This window comes from Triturus cristatus, chromosome 7 (assembly GCF_964204655.1).
Source record: "Triturus cristatus chromosome 7, aTriCri1.1, whole genome shotgun sequence".
NCBI lineage: Eukaryota > Metazoa > Chordata > Amphibia > Caudata > Salamandridae > Triturus > Triturus cristatus.
This window is the reverse complement of record NC_140590.1, coordinates 966,074,399-966,093,409: the sequence shown is the minus strand read 5'-3', so window position 1 is coordinate 966,093,409 and position 19,011 is coordinate 966,074,399.

The following is a 19,011-nucleotide window of genomic DNA, read 5'->3' as shown; positions in this document are numbered from 1 at the left end:
GAGGGGGTCTTGAAGAGTGGGTGTGTCTTTCCGCCTTCCAACCTAAGCCGTCTGTAGTGAGTTATATTTGTGTGGTGGCTGATAGTGGGGGTTCACTTCTTCAGCCCCCCATTTCAGATATGACAGTGTTATCATATAGAGTCAATTGCCCTTCCAAAATAGAGTGTCGGAGCCTTTCGAGTGCAATGGTCCTGAATTTCCTGATTTTCATCTGAGGTTCCTTGTTTCGGAAACACGCCACTCTGGGTTCTTGTTTCCCTCTCCTTGAGCTTAGAACCAGTCTGCCCTAACTTTGCACCGTTTCTCCAACCTGCCTGGTCACTGATTCCATGCCCCCAGACAAACAGAACAGGAAGCTAGACAGACAGACATCCTGAGACAGGGTTGCATCCATCCAGCGACATCTTAGTGGAGCAAGGCAGAGCCAGGGCCGGCCTTTCCTCAGAGCGCACCCCGGACGAAACTACATTTGGCGCCCCTCCCGACCCTTCCCCGTCGCCCTTGCCACATCTCCCCCCTCCCCCTGGCGGTCCTGTTCTGTGGGGGCTGTTCTGCGCACTTGTCTCGTCTTGGCTGAATACCTCAGCCTGCCTGTGAACACATTTGCACATTGTCGTCTAACCTCAGTCACACATTCACTTGCTAAACTGGAGGGGAGAGTCCATGGGAGGGGGCGAGGGAGCAAGAAAGGGGAGTGGGAGAAAGGTAATCAGCCGGAGGCCCACGAAAACAAGATTTTATAAACAGACGGCACTCAGGAGATTTACATGCGCCCCTCTAACTGTAGGCGCCCTGGGCCAGGGCCGTGCTCGCCCACACCTAAAGCCAGCCTTGGACATCGCTCAGCCGTTGCCAGCAGGCGAGAGACAAACCTACTGTCTGAGACTGGCAGGGAGAGCTTCGCAATGTGGGCTGACTGAGATACCAGCCCACAGGGCAAGGAACTGATGGGTCTGCCGTTAGGGGTGATTGGGTTGTGACGGACAGACGACCTGTCACTCTCAGCACCAGCGCGTGCCTGTGTTGCCAGCGCCAGCCCTGATTGTAGGGTGCCGGAGTGACTGCTCCAGGCGGCGGTTGTGCAGACTTGTCAAGGCTGATGGAATGAGTCTTCATATTTCCATTTGTTTTGCTTTGTTATCGCTCACCTTCATGCATTGGCGGAAGAGCAGGCAAACAACTATTTTTACATTTAATTACAGATGACGAGGATTAGGATTGTTGCAAGGAACTCAGTACACTTCACGGCAAATGCTACAGATAACATCAACGCATTCAACAAGTAAATCAACAAGGCACAGGGTTCGATTAGCACGCGAGGCCAGAACGGCGCAGAAAATCTGGTTGATAAAACAGATAACAAGGGACTCTGGTGGTAGCTTACAATGTTACAGGTGCTGAAAAGTCAATGGATTTTAGTGTATCAATCTTACAATGATACATATTTGTGCCACCAAAATAAAATGCCCATTTAGTAAACCTTAACGTAACATAAATTAAAACTACGTTAATTTATATACAAGCAGTCAGCAAAATATGGTAGTAATCATGTAATTTCATCCACTACTGCCTCTTTGAGGCGCTTTCTGAATGGACAGCTCATGAGTGGAACAAGCGGGGTTCTTGCTCCTCGCCAGGTATGAGGACTCGAGCGGGGGGGGGGGGGGGGAGGGCTGCCTTCCAGCTCAGTGGTGCTCTGCAAGGTTGCCTGGTACAACTTCCAGAAAGGAATGCAAGACGTCGCAGTCTGGATGACCAACAGCTGCCTGAAGCTCAAAGCCGAGAAGGCAGAAGTCCTTGTCCATGGACCTACCCCTTCAGCATGGGACAACACCTGGTGGTCGACCGCCCTCAGAAACCCACCTACCTCCTCAGACCACGCCTAAAACCTCGGCATCGTACTCAACTCATCACTCACCATGAACCGACAGGTCAACGCCGTCACCTCCAGCTGCTTCAACTCCCTCCGCCAGACCGTCAAATGGATCCCCCCCTGAGTCAAGGAAGACAGTCACCCACGCATTCATCACCAGCAGACTGGACTATGAAAACTCACTCTACGCCGGCATCAACAAGTCCCTACTCCGCAAACTCCAGATAATACAGTACACTGCCGCCAGACTCGTCCTCGGCATCCCCCAGCACAAACACATCAGTCAACACCTACGAAGACTCCACTTGTTCCCCCTGGAGAAAAGAATAACCTTCAAAATCCTCACTCACGCCTACCAATGCCTACACCACAACGGACCCAAATACCTCACTGACAGAATCAACTTCCACGTACCCAAAACAAACCTGAGATCTTCCAACCTCGCACTGGCCGAAACCCCACGCATCCTTAGAGCCAAAGTACGAGGTAGCTCCATCTCTCACATTGCAGCCAAGTCCTGGAAGAAGCTACCGGCAGACATCAGACGCGCCCCCTCCCTGAACACCTTCAGGAAGACCCTCAAGACCTGGCTCTTCGGCTAACAGATCTGCTGACCCCCCCCCCCCCCAGCACCTTGAGACCCTCATGGGTGAGTAGCCCCCTTACATTTCCCTGATTGATTGATTGATTGCAGGAACATGATCATTTTTGCTTGTCGTTCGGAAGCAGAATCAGTCTTCATCTTATCCCCCACTCCCTCATAATATAGCAGTGGAATCTGTCCTCCTGAATTTGCAGCAGGGGCATGTGAGGGGTCCTGCATCCAAAGTTTTGCAACACCTTAGTTGCAATGACACAGATCAGTATGCATGATGCACCAATTCTTTAACTAAAGTTTCTGAAAGGGCGAATTCCACAGTGAACAGGTAATCATCTTCTTTCGATTCAGTGTAGCGCTGACGGCCTTTTAAGAATACCCCCTTCCACTGTTTTCAAGATCGCTTTGGATTGTGGATCAAGATCACACACGAGGAGAGAGAAGTGCAAGATGACTGAAGTCCTGCCAGCAAATTCAAACATGCATTTTTTTAATTAGCTCACGTTTTTGCTCTGAGCATAAGGCGTCACTTTGTTGTGCATCCAGCAAACATATATCCCACTATTTGTGATCACCATATTTCATTTGATTGCATGAAGTGTAGACTGAAATTCAGTGTTATCACCAATCAAGCTAAACCCAGTGTCCTCCATGATGGTTGATTTAGAGAGAAGTCGCGGTAAATGTAAGCTGATTTTCCATAATGTGCATACAAAAGTCTGCATCAATGTCCCTATTTGTGGATTGTTCCAGAATTCTGCACCATAAATTAGTAGCCCCCCTATTCTTGCTGTAAACACTTTGTTTAAGTGATCAGCCTAGTGTGCGCCACAGATTTAGATGACTTTCATATGCTATGGTCAACACCTTTATGTGGTGGACTTTTCTTGAGTGTTGTGTTCCTAGAACATTTATCTGTTCTTTACTGTTAGGCCGGGTTTTGTTTTCACTCCAATAGCATATGCAAGCCAAATCAGGAAATGATGACATTTTTTTAAATATGCAGTTTTTTCATACTTTGACTGTTCACCTAAATAAAGCAAATGCACGCTAGGAATGGTTATAATGACAGGTTGTCTTGAGAAAAGTACATCCTGAAGTGGTAAGTTCTCATATGACCATTTTCTGCTCCAGGGTATCCTGGAGGTGGCTCATTCTGTTGCAGGAGATCTTCAATATGACTATTTCCGATTGATAGTTATTTTCCTGTCTTCAGCACTGGTTCGGATACGGAGCCAGCAACATTTGGCCTTTCTTTGCTGGAATGGGGTGGTGGCGTGATATAGGCAAAGTTAGTTTTTGTGGATGGAGGGTAGATGGATTTTTCCCTTGGGGTGGAGGTGAGCAGCAGGGAATTTCTTTGAATACTGGGGTGCAGGGAGCTAGTATCAGGATTATTCACTGGGATCAGCATCAGGCAGTAGCACTTTTGGTATTGTGGCAGTGGGAAGCGGGACTTTGCCACAGGAATGAGCTAATCCAGGAGCCGTTGGGCTTTGCCCCATGGCCGTTCAGTGCAGCTTGAACAAATTTCCTCTGTGGCAATCATGTCCACAAATCTAGATATTTTTTCAGTTCATAAAGTATGTAATCACCACAAAGATTTTAAAAAGAATTTTTAAAGTTGCTTGGCCCATTGAAACTTCACCCTCCTCTAAATCCAATTTCTAAATAATTCTATGTATCAACCAGCTCAAGTTTCTTGTATAGATATGCTATTTTAGTTTTGTCATGTATGCCCACATATAATTATTATGGGTTTGCCTCATTAATCTTTAGACTATTCTCTTTGAAGTATCTTCCCAATGCTGCCAATATTTAAAATGCACCAACAAAGTACCAGCTTAGAAGATGACGTTGTTTGCGTAGATATGATTTAGAAAGTTTACATTTCAATCCTAGGGTCATTGTCCATGTCATCCAGGAGATATCTACAAATGTCATTGTCATGTCGCCAAGATGTATCATACATGAGCGTGAAGACAGGAGAGGCCCCTGGCAGGTGAAGATGTACTACAACAAGAACCCTCCCCCCCCCCCGAAAAACAAGGGGAAAGTCAAAGGAACCACGAGACTTCAGCCCCCAAATAAAGACATAAGCACAAAGGGCGTACCTGGATGCAAAGCATGTGAAGAGAAAAACAAACTTACAACATGAGATCTTGTGGAGAAAGAGATTTCTCAAGGGTGGAGTGATCATCTTCAAGTCAGGCCAGCTCTATTGAAAAAAATCTGGTAGCCATTTTTAAGTCAGGTATCCCCGTAAGGACATATTTCGATGGACATTTTTGGCCAGAGAGATGTAATGTAATGTAATATGGCATTTATGTAGTGCAACTTTCACTCCAAGGAGAATTTTGGCGCTGTGCAGAACCCGGAGAGTTAACTGCGAATGATAAAGGCAGACAGGGAATCAGATCAGAGACTTGCACAGGGTGTTAGAGGCGGTGAAGATCCGGGTTTTTAAGGCCTTCCTAAAATGGGATTCAGCTGTAATCTGACGCAGATAAACAGGAAGTTTATTCTAGGCCTTTGAGCCTATCTCTATGAGTGATTTTCCTCCCTTCAGATTCAATCTGAAAGCTGGTATTTTCAACAGATTAGCATTTGATGATCTTAAACTACGCGAGGGAGTGTATTGTTTATATCTGGATTGAAGATATTGAGGGCCCATGGAGTGGAAGGATCTAAAGGTGATAATAAGGACCTAGAAGAGGACCCGTTTATGAATTGGCAGCCAATGAAGTTTTTGTAACTCAGTCAATGCGGATGACCTCCTTGGCCACTTCAGCACTAGTGGTGCTGCAGCATGCTGAACCATCTGCAGCTTGTGCAGGACTGACCTGTTGTTGCCTGCATATAAGCTATTGCAGTAATCTAGCCTAGAAGTAATTAAGGCTACAGGAGCTGTCTGCCTAGCTGAGACGGGCAGCAAATCAAAACATTTCTTTTAGCTTTTGATGATGTGAAAGCATGTACCAGCCACTGCCAAAGATTTCTCTTTAAAAGAAAGTTTGGTGTCAAATTTTACTCCCAAATTTTTAACAACGCTTACTGTGTTAGGAGGAGCGGTGGTGTTTACTGGCCACCAGAGATTGGGAGGAAAAAATAATTATTTTCCCAAAGGTAAAATTTCAGTTTTATCGGAATTACACTGAATATGGTTTTTCCTCATCCAATCAAAGGTTGCGGTGAGACACAAGCGGAGATTTTTTTCCGCCTGGGTGGTATTGTTATCCAAGACCAGAATTAGCTGCGTATCGTCCACATATGAGATAGTCTCAATGTTAAAGGACGATATCAGCCTAATCAGTGGAACCATACATGTATTGAAAAGAGTAGGGCTTAAACTTGACCCCTGAGGAACTCCGGAAGATATTGCCTTTTCTTGTGACTTATATTTTCCTAGCGTGATCACTTGTCTGCGATCTTGCAGGAAATTCTTTAACCATGCTAGGATGGTACCGGAGATGCCAAAATCTACAAGATGGTCCACAAGAATGGTATGTGAGACCGTAACGAAAGCAGCCGACAAGTCTAGCAGCACCAGGACTGCTCTTTTTCCTTGGTCGAGTGCTGTTCTTAAGGATTCCACCGTGTGTAAAAGGGCGGACTCTGTGGAGTGCTGAGCTCTGAAGCCAGATGGATTAGAATGAAGCAGATTTGCTTCTTCCAGATATGTTGTAATTTGAGTATTAATGAATTTATCTGCGATCTTACTCAAGCTTGGTAAGAGTGAGATGGGGCGTAGATTGGAAAGGGTAGCAGGATCCACCAATTGTTTCTTTTGAAGTGGTTTTACAGCTGCCAGTTTCCAATCTGCCGGAATCTTGGCTGTTGCTAGTGAGGAATTGATTATGGTATTAATATTAGGGTTAACAAATCACCGGGCAACCATTTAAAAAACAGCCACTTCATGACTACAGCTCCATATTTGAAAACACAAGCAAACAAAAAGTCAGGTGCCAGCAAAAATAATCAGCTTCACCCGACAGGAAAACGAATAAATACATGGAAATAAAGAAAAAAAAGAAAACAGAGGAAGGAACACTAAAAAAAGGTGTGGAAACATGTCTGCCAGCAGAAAATCAAACAAAGGGATACCTGTGACCCCAGAGTGACTATTTTTAAACCCCAGCAGTATTATGAGACCCAAATAGGCAGGGTGGTTAGACAAATTTGATAATTTAATCAAGGCATCCGTAGAGAAAGAAGAGAATCAGATGCAGCTGTCCCTGAAGAATATATTAGGCAAAGATGTTTACAAGATAACCAAAGAACTACTGCCTGCTCAGCCATTGATGTATCACAAGATATGAGAGGTGCTAAACATGGACCTCATTTCGGAGTTCCCAGGGGTCACAGCTACGACCCTTGAATCGCCCCAGGCAACACCTGGCACTGCATTTGTGACCCCTTGCCTCGGAGGTGACAAAATCAGTGCTAAGAACACAGGGGGTGATGCTTCACTCTATAGTGTGTGTCCATGTTTCGTTATGCTAATAGTGAATAATGTTGCATTATTCATTATTAGTGTAATAAAAGATTGAGCATTATGGAATTGGAGCTTTGGTGGCAGCTAAGGTAAGTAAAATGGTTTTATATGTACGGTGTGTGCATGCAGGGTACAAGTCCAAAAATAAGAAGTAGGGGACTAATCAGAGTCTGATTGTCATGAAATACATCTATGTCAGGCGCTGCCCACTGTACCTGGCCTTTATGGACCAATCCACAGCCTTTGACTGTGTGAATTGGTTCAAGTTATGGCTGATTTGATTGGATCTGGGGGTAGAGTTGTCTTTAGTGAACTTTCTGCACTCACAGCACACCGGCCTAGCAGAGAGTGCGCTTGGGCACCAACAGAGAGACGACTCCCAAATTCTCCCTTGAGCAAGGGGTACGTCAAGGTTGTATTTTAGCCCTGTTACTTTTTATTTTGATATCAAAGGCCTATGTCCTCATCTAATCATGAGTCCCCTAGACACTCCTAAGATTGCTCATCCCCAGGTACCCGCACTGATGTATGCAGATGATGGGGTCCTACTGGCACGGACCCCCAATGTTCCGCAGACGCTAGTGGACCGCTACGTATCTTTCATGATTAGCCTCGGTTTGGTTACCAATTTTTGGTAAATCTCACATTATGGCCTGCAGGCCTGGTAAAACCAAAATCTCTAAGCTTTTTTATAATGAACCAGTTGCTCAGCAGCGTGAACAACTTTAGTTACCTGGACGTAACTTTTAATTACAGGGCAGCTTGAAATCGTAACTAACTAACTCATGGCTGAAGCTTAGTAGGGTTCCTGGTGCTGTTCTTAACCGTCCCATAGCTGTGGGGAAAAAGACCATTTCTCCTCTTTTAAATGTTTCTAATGCCCAGTGTGTCCCAGCCTTCACATATGGGGCCAGGGTCTGGTGCTATATCAACACCTCCTCGTTCCAAGCTGAAGAAAATCACATTCTATGGAGGGTCACCATCTAGTTCCAGTTACATCATACACTCAGAGATGCCCTTGAAACATATGACTGACAAGATTAATTTGGCCCCTTTATTGCTGTGGGTCAGTGTTTGGACCAACCCAGAGGCGTCCCTTTGCAGAAATATTATCTCTGATTGTCTCAGTCTGGACAAGAAACAATATCTCATGGTTAGACTACATTTCTAAAACTTTTTATGCATGAGGATTGTCTGCCTTGTTCACGACACCGCAGAATATCAATACAGATGAAAAGACAATGGCTAAGTGCCTTTTCTCAGATCGCTCTATGACAAATAGGCTGAACACCGAATTTTCGAAACAATCCGTGCTGATCTATTACAGGTCTTTTTCATCTGCGGAACCCGCTCTATGTCTGTCTTTAGATCTCATGCACTGGGTGAGGTCTGTCCTCTTCTGCTTCAGAGCAGGTAAGATTTGGTGGCTCTTGGGCTTCTAGGAGGACTCTCGCCCTGCGGGGAGTGTTTCTCTACCCTGCCACTGCGAAGGCTATTCAGAGCAAATGTTATTGCATCTTATGTTTTTCTGTACATTTTTCAATCATTTGTTCAGACACTCTCAAACCACTTTTAAAGAACCTCGGCCATCGTAAATGTAGAGAAGCATTATACCATTTGCAACTGTTGAACAGATATGCCATATGTTTTAGGGAGGGCTCCTTTCTCCAAGTCATAGTAGGTGGCAAAAAATGAATGGAAGGTTAGCATCGCTAATGGAAATTGTTATTTTCACAATTTTTACTGCACATGTTGTTGTTTTAAAAATGTAAAGTTTGAGTCATTCTTGGTTTAGGAGATGGCTAGTTTACTGTCTTTTATCATATGTGTTTTTAAAATCTGGATTTTGATACCTTTATGTTCTTATCCATTCTGTTATTTGTTTTTAAAAATGTAATGCACTTTCTTTTATGGCCACACATGGCCAAACAAAGATTCTTTGATTGACTGATTGATTGACTAATTAAGTTAGGCAGTATGAAAGTGACGTCATGGTGCACAGCATAATGTGTGACATCACAGGATGTGGCATCACAGCCCATGACCTCACAGGAAGTAACATAAAAAGAAGTGACATCTGATCATAAGACCTTCCACACATGCTTAGCAGGTCTATCATAAAAATATTTGAGTGCATTAAGATATTTAACAAATGAAAGCTGATTGATACCTATATCCATAAAATGTAATGAGATGAACAAGCTCTTTGTCTGTTAAACTGTGAAGATGGAGGAACATTTGTTTCTCATGATTTATTTGGAAAATTATGTTGGTGTAACAATTTGTACCTGGAAAGACGGAAGAGTGATCACATGATGATCACACCATTGTGGACCGAGCATTGATGTCATGATGAGAATTATATGAACTATTTAGCCACAATGCACAGGCAGAGGAGGGCTCTCACTCACTCTCACGGTCCCTCATTGCTTTGTGCACCTTTTGAGAAGATCTTACATTTAAGCTCAGGCTTCCCTTTGACACCTTCCCTTGATTCCAACCTGCCTGCTGAGGTATTTCTATTATGCCCCTTTGCCATTTGCCTTTGCTGATGAACTTGTTTGCCAGATGATTTGAAGCCGTGTAGTGAGATATCAGACTTGAACTATCCAGATTTATGCTCCATTCCCCCTTGCCCATGGACTTTGTCCCTAGTGGACTTTAGCTTGATCTCTTTGTCAATGTTTAAAGAACCCTCGAGAACCAACTTCTTGCTTTGTTTGTGGTAGAGATTGTATAGCTTACCGAAAACCCTTCTCTTAAGGATTCTTTATTTAGGAATAGATTACTTTAACCAGATGTGTGATTTGACATTTCAAACTGTTCGACTTATAAAATGTTACTTATGTGAATTGTTTTTGGATCTTTAATACAATAACTGAGGGCCAGATGAAGGAGGCCAAATACCGAGCGGTAACGCAGAAATTCGCAGAATTTCTGCGTTACCGACCGCTATTTGGCTGAGTGCAATGTAGGTGAGTTGAAACCTACTTGCAAAATTAGGAATCGCAAAATAGCGATTCCTTATTTTGCTCTTGCATTTAGGAATCGGAAATACAGATTCCTTAAATGTAATGTACGTAGCACTAAAAATAGTGCAATTCAGCCTTAAGGAATCGCTAATTACCACCAACTTCAAGTTGGTGGTAAGTAGCGATTTCCTTTGCAAAAGCACTTTTTTGCTTTTTTTAATGTTCCATGTGGCACACGTGCGTCCATGCCCTTAGGGCATGTATGTGCGCCACATGTGCACACATGCACATTTCAGGGGTGCAACAGGGTGTCCTTTGGACACCCTGGCACCCTTGAAATAGCTCCCGCTATTAGCGATTCGGTAATACCGAATCACTAATGGTGAATATCTTCCCATTCATTCCTATGGGTCTCCTAGCCCATAGGAATGAATGGGTAGGTATTCCTCAATAACGAATCTCAATTACCGATTCGTTATTAAGGAATGTTAAGGAATCGCTAATATTTTAGCGATTCCTACCTACATTCCATTTAGCGAGTCCTTAATTACGATTTGGTAAAAATCGCTATAAGGACTCACTAAATTGAAGTTATCTACATCTGGCCCTAAATACTCTAAAGTTGTCTGAGTCTTATGTCAAAAGTTATTTTACAGAAACTGTGCTAATTTCTAAATGTATAATAGAGACAGTCATAGTTTATTTTCAGAACATTAGCTTCTTTTGCTCTTGTTCTGTGTAGCCACAGCAAAGCTTTTGGCTTGCATGATTCTTGTTAGACAAAACTTCTTCAGGCAGTTCGGTCTACCAATTTCCATACTTTATTTCTATAGTATGATCTTGGAAGTGATTCACTCGAACTTGATTATCAATTTGTGATTTGGATACCAATTAATGGTCCTAATTAAGTAGCGGACAGTTGGATATCCTGTTTCCTCACCCCTCACTGTGACAGAGGAGGACCATCACCTCTGCGATGAAGTAGTGAGTCTGAGTAAAATTCTACTCCATTGGTCCAGTAGGAGTGTTGAGGTTATGGTCATGAGAGAAAAAACTTCACCCGCTAACAATTCCAAAGAGGCAGTGAAGGGTCCATCAGATCTATGAAACTTATTGGAGAAAGGCATGCAATACCAATACAGTTAAGGGTGCTATTATCAAGTTCGTGGTGCTGAAACCTCTTTCACAGTCACTGGTAATGTGTTTATTGGTTCAAAACAGGTGGCACTTAATTTGTAATCTCATTCTCAACATTGTCAACATAGTCTCTGAAACATTCTAATATGAGTCTATAATTAGGAGTGACTCTCCAGCGCAGGTCTATTCACTAACAGAAACTACACAGACTCTAAATGACTCTCCTGTGCATTTGTTGGAGGAGCCTGCTAGGAGCGTGTTTCTGCAGCCATTACAGTAGCCTGAATCCTTAAGTACGTGGACAGCCAGCACTTGCTGTGCATGCTCTCTGGGCATGACTCCTTCAGATTTAACCCCACGCCGTACAATGTCGTATGAAAAAGTAGTAAAAGAATGCAAAATGAATATTTCTGCATCCAGCAATCAAATTGTCAACATTATTAAAGAAAAACATAAAGCATTGGGGACATTTTTAAATCCCTGAAAGGCATAAATATATAAAGTAAAATATTAAACAGTGGTGAACTGATTATTTAGCTGTTTAAGGTAAAAGTCTGGTACTGCAGAGGCCTATGTGTAGCCGGTAGACTCATTTGAATCACAGACACGCCACCTCAAACTTTTACCATTGGGAAAATGTTTTATAATTAGAAACACAGAATTGAATTAGGTACACCTAAAGTTATGAGGTCAATGCATTGACTGGAGTGAGACCCTAGTAACTACAGTAAACAGTGCTAAAATGTGTCAGACAGTTCCTCCCATGCCCAAGGCATTGGACTTGAAGTGTGAGCCCTGTAAGAGATTTTCATAGGTTTATAATTTTGTGCATTTTTAACGATGAGCAAAATGCGTTTTTACACTCGATTCCATATGTATACATTGATTTACTGCTATTGCCCTTGAAACAACGTTTCTATAATGTGTAGAAGTGTGTTTTATTAATTAATGTTAAATAAGCTACATTTTAGTGCAGATTTCATTTTGCTTAAATTGTAAGCCATCTCTGACACCCATTCTGCTCTTCTCCTGCCCACTTTCTCTCCTCTCAAACTCTGCAGCACAATATGAAGCTGACATTTAATGGTTTACTTCCACTGTTATCATTATTTTGCTCTTGAGGAACGTTTCTCTGTTCCGCTATGACTTGCAACCTCTCAAGGTTTCTTCCATTGAATCCCTGTGTTCTATTTATTCACTTAACATGCTATTGTTCATGTACCTTATTCTGTTAGCATCTCCAGAAGATATTAGCATAGAGGGTGTTGAATTATTATTCATTCAATGGGTGAGTGCTTAAGTGTCAAGGCAAAGTGACATCTAATTTTCATATGTTCTGATTTGCTCACGAAATGTTCCATTTGCTCAATCTATAGTTACTGTGATTTCTGTTATTTCACATGCAAAAATAATGTATTAAAAAAACTTGATTTTGTGGGTGAGCCAGAAGATTTTCCTTATGAACTAGCTATGTCTATGGAAGCTGCCCATCTCTTTTCTGATTTTGCAGCCCAATTTCTGATTTTGCATACTCCGAATACCTCTGAATTGAAAGCCTCAAAGGCATTCATTCTGTGTCGCTTTAATTTAGAAATCTATAATAAAATCCTTTAAGTTTTCATTGGTCTAGAACACAGACATTTATTGGGACTATTCAATTTACCCTGTTTACTAATGAATTGTTTTTTCTATTTTTTTATGTTTGGGAGGTGCCTTAACATGGGACACAATGCCTCTTGAAATTCAGGTTTAACACTGTGACCGATTAGTGGATTGTGGGAAATCGGATTGAGATACATTTGTGGGGTGTCCAGATTTTGGGGTACACATCTTTGCTCCCACAGTGTCATCCTGTAATATTTGGAAGACATCCAGCATGCTTACAGACATTGTGAAGTGGATTAGGAAGCGAAGGAACAAGAAGTATATATGGATACACTCCTGATTTAGGCAGAAGACTCATGCTTTTCAAAGTTACACATCAAACAATGTTGCCTTTTGCCAGTATAAAACTTTTTTTATTCAATGATTGAACAAACTAACTCTGCCACCAGCCCACTCCACTAGGCACGCCATTCCATCATATGTGGGTGTACATGAAAAATGACTTGCATGTGGCTTCTGCCTGCCACTCCAGCTACAATCTCATGCAGCAGGAATTAAACACAAACCATTAACCTTTAATGTAAACAAGAGAAACAAAGAGATGGCCTTTGTTGGACTTGGCCCTCTCTGCAGGATCATCCCCAACATTTTACATTCAAATCTCCTGACTTCTGAAGACATGTTTGATGGCATTTCGGACTGGTTCTTGTGCTGTCTTTTTTAAACATGGTACAATTGGCTTATTTAATGTACTTGCAAGTCCCTAGTATGGTGAAACTACATGTACCCAGGGCTTGTAATTTAAAAGCTACTAGCGGGCCTGCAGCACTTATTGTTCCACACACTGCAGTAGCCTATTTAAACATGTCTCAGGCCTGCTATTGCAGCCTGTGTGCAGTTTTAAACTGCTCTTTTAAGCAGTCACAACAACCTTTTTGCCAGCTTAATCCTTCCCTTTTAATACATATGATTCAACCCTAGGGTAAGCCCCAAACAGCCTACAGGGCAGGGTACAGTGTATTTTAAAAGTTGGGCATGTACTTTTAAGTTTTACATGTCCTGGTAGTGAAAAACTCTTGAATCTCTTTTTCACAACTGTAAGGGCTACCTCCCCTACAAGATAACATTGGGTTAGCATATTACTTTTAGTAAATAATAACGGTTGTTCGGGAACAGGTTGAAATGTCATGTTAAGGCTCAAAAGAATCGTAATTTAAAAGCCTAATACATGATAGTAGAATTTTAATTCACAATTCTAAAAGTGCCACTTCTAGAAAGTTGGCATGTTCTTGTTCTAACCATTTGGTGTCTGCAGCCTCTAGTCTGGGTAACCTGACAAGGTGTATTTGGCAGTTGGCCTTTGTATTTGTCTCCCAGACAGTATCACAAAGGGGTGCTGGGTGTTGGCAGAATGGGCCACCTTGACCAGATTGAAGGGTGAAGATATTGCCTACCATACTTGCACTTCAAAGGGAGCTGCTTCAGCAGAGACACAAAGAACTTCATACTACCTTTCATGACTCCAGACATCCTGAGGCCAAGGCAGGGGAAGGCAATAAGTTCCAAAATCAATCATATGTGGGTGGAGGCCTAGAAGATTATCTCACTTCAAAGTAGGCACCAGGTATAAATATTGGTCCCTCATACCAACTCTTGAGTACACTCCTGGACCTGTCAATACTAAAAAAGAAGGATAATTCAGCTGCCAGAGAACTGCCCGGGTGACTGAGGCCTGCCGGACTATCTAAGGAGGAAAACTGAACCTGCTCCTTTCATCCCAGGATCCCTGAAGTGACTCCAAAGGTCGGCTTACTGACCTGTTCAGAGCTAAAGGGACATAACAAGCTCAAGAGGCCTACCTGCAACTGTCCAGCTGACCTGCCCTGCTGGACTCTGCAAGAATGAGTCCTGGATCCCAAAGAGATGCCTTTGCAGGTACTGGACCCTTTGATGGTATCAGAGTGTATTCCTAAGTAGTCCAAGGACTAATCCCAAAGTTTTTGACTCTTCTCAATGATGAACAGGCCTGCTTGCACCAAGATCTCGCCGCCCACGCTGACTGCCAATGTAAAGTTCCGGTGAATCTGACTCTTTGTGATACAACAATCACCAGCTGTGCTCCCCCTTTAAACATAATGAAATTGGTATACACCTGAAAGGCTCCTTTACCTTACCTATAAGTCCCTAATATATGGTACAAAGTGCACCCAGTGCCTGCAAGGGGCTGTCTTCCGCTTGACAGGATGGTGTGGTGGGTGTATCCAGTCCCTTGGTACACTTCAAAGGGCCCTCCCCTGTCACAGGCAGATGTAGCTCACAACTGGGCCTGCCTCCCCTTTTGTCCTTCTAATCAGCCAGACACCAACCAAGTAGGCGGAAGAGCTGCCCCAGAACTAGTTTAGAGTGACTCCTGGAGAATAGTTGTAAGCATCCTCTGACATTAGAGTGTCAAATCCTGCTTGACATTCACATCCTGCTTGACAGGTCTGCTGGGGCTTTTCATAGGAGGCTTGGGTTGCAGATCAAAGGATAGAAAAATGAGGCAAACCATGGTCTAGCTTCAGAAAGCTCAGCTTTTACTCTACCTGATGTCTGTCTCTTAGTTTGTTGGGGATGCAGCGACTGCCTAAAACTGGATTTTGGTGTTAGATGTAGAAGGACACTAGGATTACCAAAGTACACTTCCAACATACACCCCCAGCCCTCCGAGCCCAAATGTAGTATGGCTGAAGACTTCTGTCATCTTGAAAATCACCAAAGTGGATAGGTTTAGCCCCAGGAACCTTTTCCCCATTGGTTGGGGCATCCTCATGGGTCATTCCCACCCACTATTTTGTGCCAGGCATAAATGTGACAGGTAACAACAATAATATGATCCAGCACACCACAGAATTTGTATACAATTAAATTTGGTAGATTCCAACAATAGTGAGTCCAATCAGCAGGTTCCGTTAAAAAGTCCTTTATTTAATTTTCTTCTTTAAAATCTGCGTAGCCAACGTGTTTCGTCCTTACGGGCTTCTTCAGGGCAAAATTCTTATTTCATCAAATTCTTCTTTATACGTTCCCACAAGTCTTTTGGTCAAGGTAAATTCTTCCTTATATGGACCTGACGAGGAAGGACTGCTCCATGGACTAGAAATTTGGAAATATTGTGTCTACACCTACACAGGTTATGTCATATTGAAAATTCCATGAAAGGACATTCAACACGGTCTGTTGCACTCTGAGAATATCATAAAAGGACACACAAAACGATTACAAACCATTCAGGTCCATATAAGGAAGAATTTACCTTGACCAAGATTTAATTGGAGACTTAGGGGTATTGAGTCTCAGATCCTTAGCCCCCCAAACAAACTTAAACCCCTGACCAAATTCGATAATAGGTGCAAATAGAATCGCCTCATACCTCACTTTTGTGTGCCTGTTCAGCATAAATGTGACAGGTACTGACTCTAGAACACTCCTGGACCTGTGGAAGATCAGAAGAGGACTGAATCAGCTGTCTGAGACCCGAGAAGAGCCTAAAACACTAGATCTACTCTCCCTCTTGTACCAGAGACTAAAACGTGGACTACAAGGGTCATAAGGCTGACAGCCTGTTCAAGCTACATGAACACAAGAAGCTCTAAGAGGCGTTTCATGCAACTGCCTAGCTGATCAGTGGCACCTGGACTAGACTCTGTCTGCCACACTGTGAGTCTCTGTTGCCCCCCCATAGGTCTTTGGAAGTTTTCTCCTATGATGAATTGGGACTTAAAGGTCTACAGTCAGAAGGTAAAATCTTTAACCATGAGGAACATTGGTTGTGTATCTGACATGCGCTCCATTGGGGTCAGTTTTAAATTGCACCCTGATACCGTTCTAAAAGGGCAATTGACTATCATTGGCACTTTGGGTGCTTTGGCACTATTTTGTCTCAAACGTTTTGGGGATTTTTTCCTTTTGGTGTTCATTTTGTTTAATAATTCTACTCTATTTTTCAAAAACATTTTGTAATTTTTATTGTTTTGTATTTTGACTGTCTTGCTATTTTAGTGCTGTATAAATATTTCACACATTACCTCTAGGTTAAACCTGATGCTCTCAGCTGCAGCTACAAGGCATTAAGGTACAGTTTAATTAGTGAATTTAGTGGTTCACCCTGAAAAGGAATGTGATTATTGCTTGAGATCGGCACATAGTCCCCTCAACTAATGATCCAATTTATTGCATTAGACAAAAAAGTAATAGTAGAAAAAATGAACATAGGTGCCTCTAATGAAGGTTGTTGGCTGTGGCAATTGTCCATGAAACATTTCCTTGAGCATCCAATTGGGCTCGAGGCCAAGTATCTGAATAAAATAGCCTTACAAAATAGAATAAGCCTCTCGGGTTACCATGCTAATAAGCTTCGAGTAGAGGACAGGGCAATCCACCATGTCAAAATATTGCACGGAAGTCCACAAAGAATCTTGTATCATGGACTTTCTTGCACAAATCAAGAGCCAAAATGCACGTTTGCTCATCCCAGGCGGAGGAATCCATTCATTTGTGTTAGATTAAGCTTCCAGTTATGACATTTGGATTCGAGGAAAAAAAGCATTTGATGCGCAGTACAACAAAGTAATCGTCCTGTGTGACGCTGAATCAATGTTACCTTATTTACGTGGAAGTTTAGCTATGCCCTTCAGACTGAATGGTAAAATTACCCCAGGCTTCACTACATGCTTAAATAGGGGGAGACGTGCAGCCGTCCAGCATTTGGGAGGTCTTTTCATTACTATGCCAGACACCCCAGCAGGGCCAGGTACCCAACCACATTTAATGTAACAAATTCCTGTATTGGACTGTCTACATCAAATTCCAAATAGAAATATCGTTAGCTTCTGGCCTATATAAAAAGGTAATTTGAACAGACCAGACCTATACAGGTACAATATATAAGTAAGACTCTGTGTACCATTTGCTATCGAGTGCCAATGCCCTCTGGAATCATCGCCTAAGAAACATTTTTTTCCATACTCTTCCAACAATGTATAACATTCGTGGGCATGCTCCCTTTTATTAAACTCTTACATTTCCTGTAAGCCTGTATCTCAATATTGTTTTTTTTTTAAATAATTTAAGGTTTGAAAAACACATAATTCATGTTGTAACATTAATTTTGTTCTGCAGCAATTGCTGTCATAGCTAGGGGATGTATATTTATGTAGGCCTCCTCTACAGTGCATACTGATTTTGTCTAAAACAAAAGCATCACATTTTCATAATATTGAGTTAGAACTTTTGATTCAGGGGTAAATAAGTCATCCAGAAGTGTATTCTCAACATCTCTTCAGTGAATTTGAGTTTTGTTCGTTTGTGAAAACGGCAATGAAGGTCCAGCGTGGGTTCTTTCTTACCCGTGCCATGGACGAAGTATGCTTTTAGCTACTTGGTCTGCAACAGTCCAAGATAAGACATTAAGGGGCATATCAGCATCAACCGGCGAAAATTATCGCTAAGCGTACTTAGCGCTAGGATAATTATCGCCGACTAACGTGGATTTTTATCGCTGAGATAACGTGCTATTAGCAATGCTTATCTCAAAAGCGATAAAAATCCTAGCGCTAACTACCAAACATGAGATTATCGCTGGAAATCCAGCGATAATCTCACGAAGTTTGGCGTTAGCTTGATGATAGGGCCTCACATACTTAGCCATGATATCCACCTTCCATAGGATATCATGGCTAGGTCAGTCCTGAAGCAGGCGTAAGGAAAGTAGCGATAACAGGGGTTATCGCTACTTTTCTTGCCATTATGCTTCATAGCGTGGGGCTTGATGATAGGAGAAATGTCGCTTAGCGACATTTCTCCAGTCATGTCAGGTCAGGAACGCCCACTTTGAATCTCATTAGGGATGCAAAGCTGGGCGTTAAGAATACGGGCGGTAATGCAAGGTTTCACGCGATAGCATGACCTTGCTAATTAGGCGATAAAATTATCGCCGCTTTTCGCCCAAAAACGGTCGCAAAAGCGGCAATAATTCTATATCGCCTCGTTGCTGATATGCCCCTAATTTCGTTACAGAGTGAAGATTTATTGCAATCTGAAGTAACATATCCAGATGAACGTTCAATTTGACCAGAGATGAAGTTCCACTATTCTGACGTGTCACTTGCACAGCGACTACTTATCATACAGAGGTTTAACTTACTAATTAAGGTCTGGATGAATTTGCCTATAGGAGAAGAAGATCTGAAAACAAATACAGCAGGAAGACCGAAAAACACAAGCTTCCTTTTCCCTTGCCAGCACTCCATTCTCCTCTCACTTTCTTGTCCATTCAAGCACTCAAATCTCC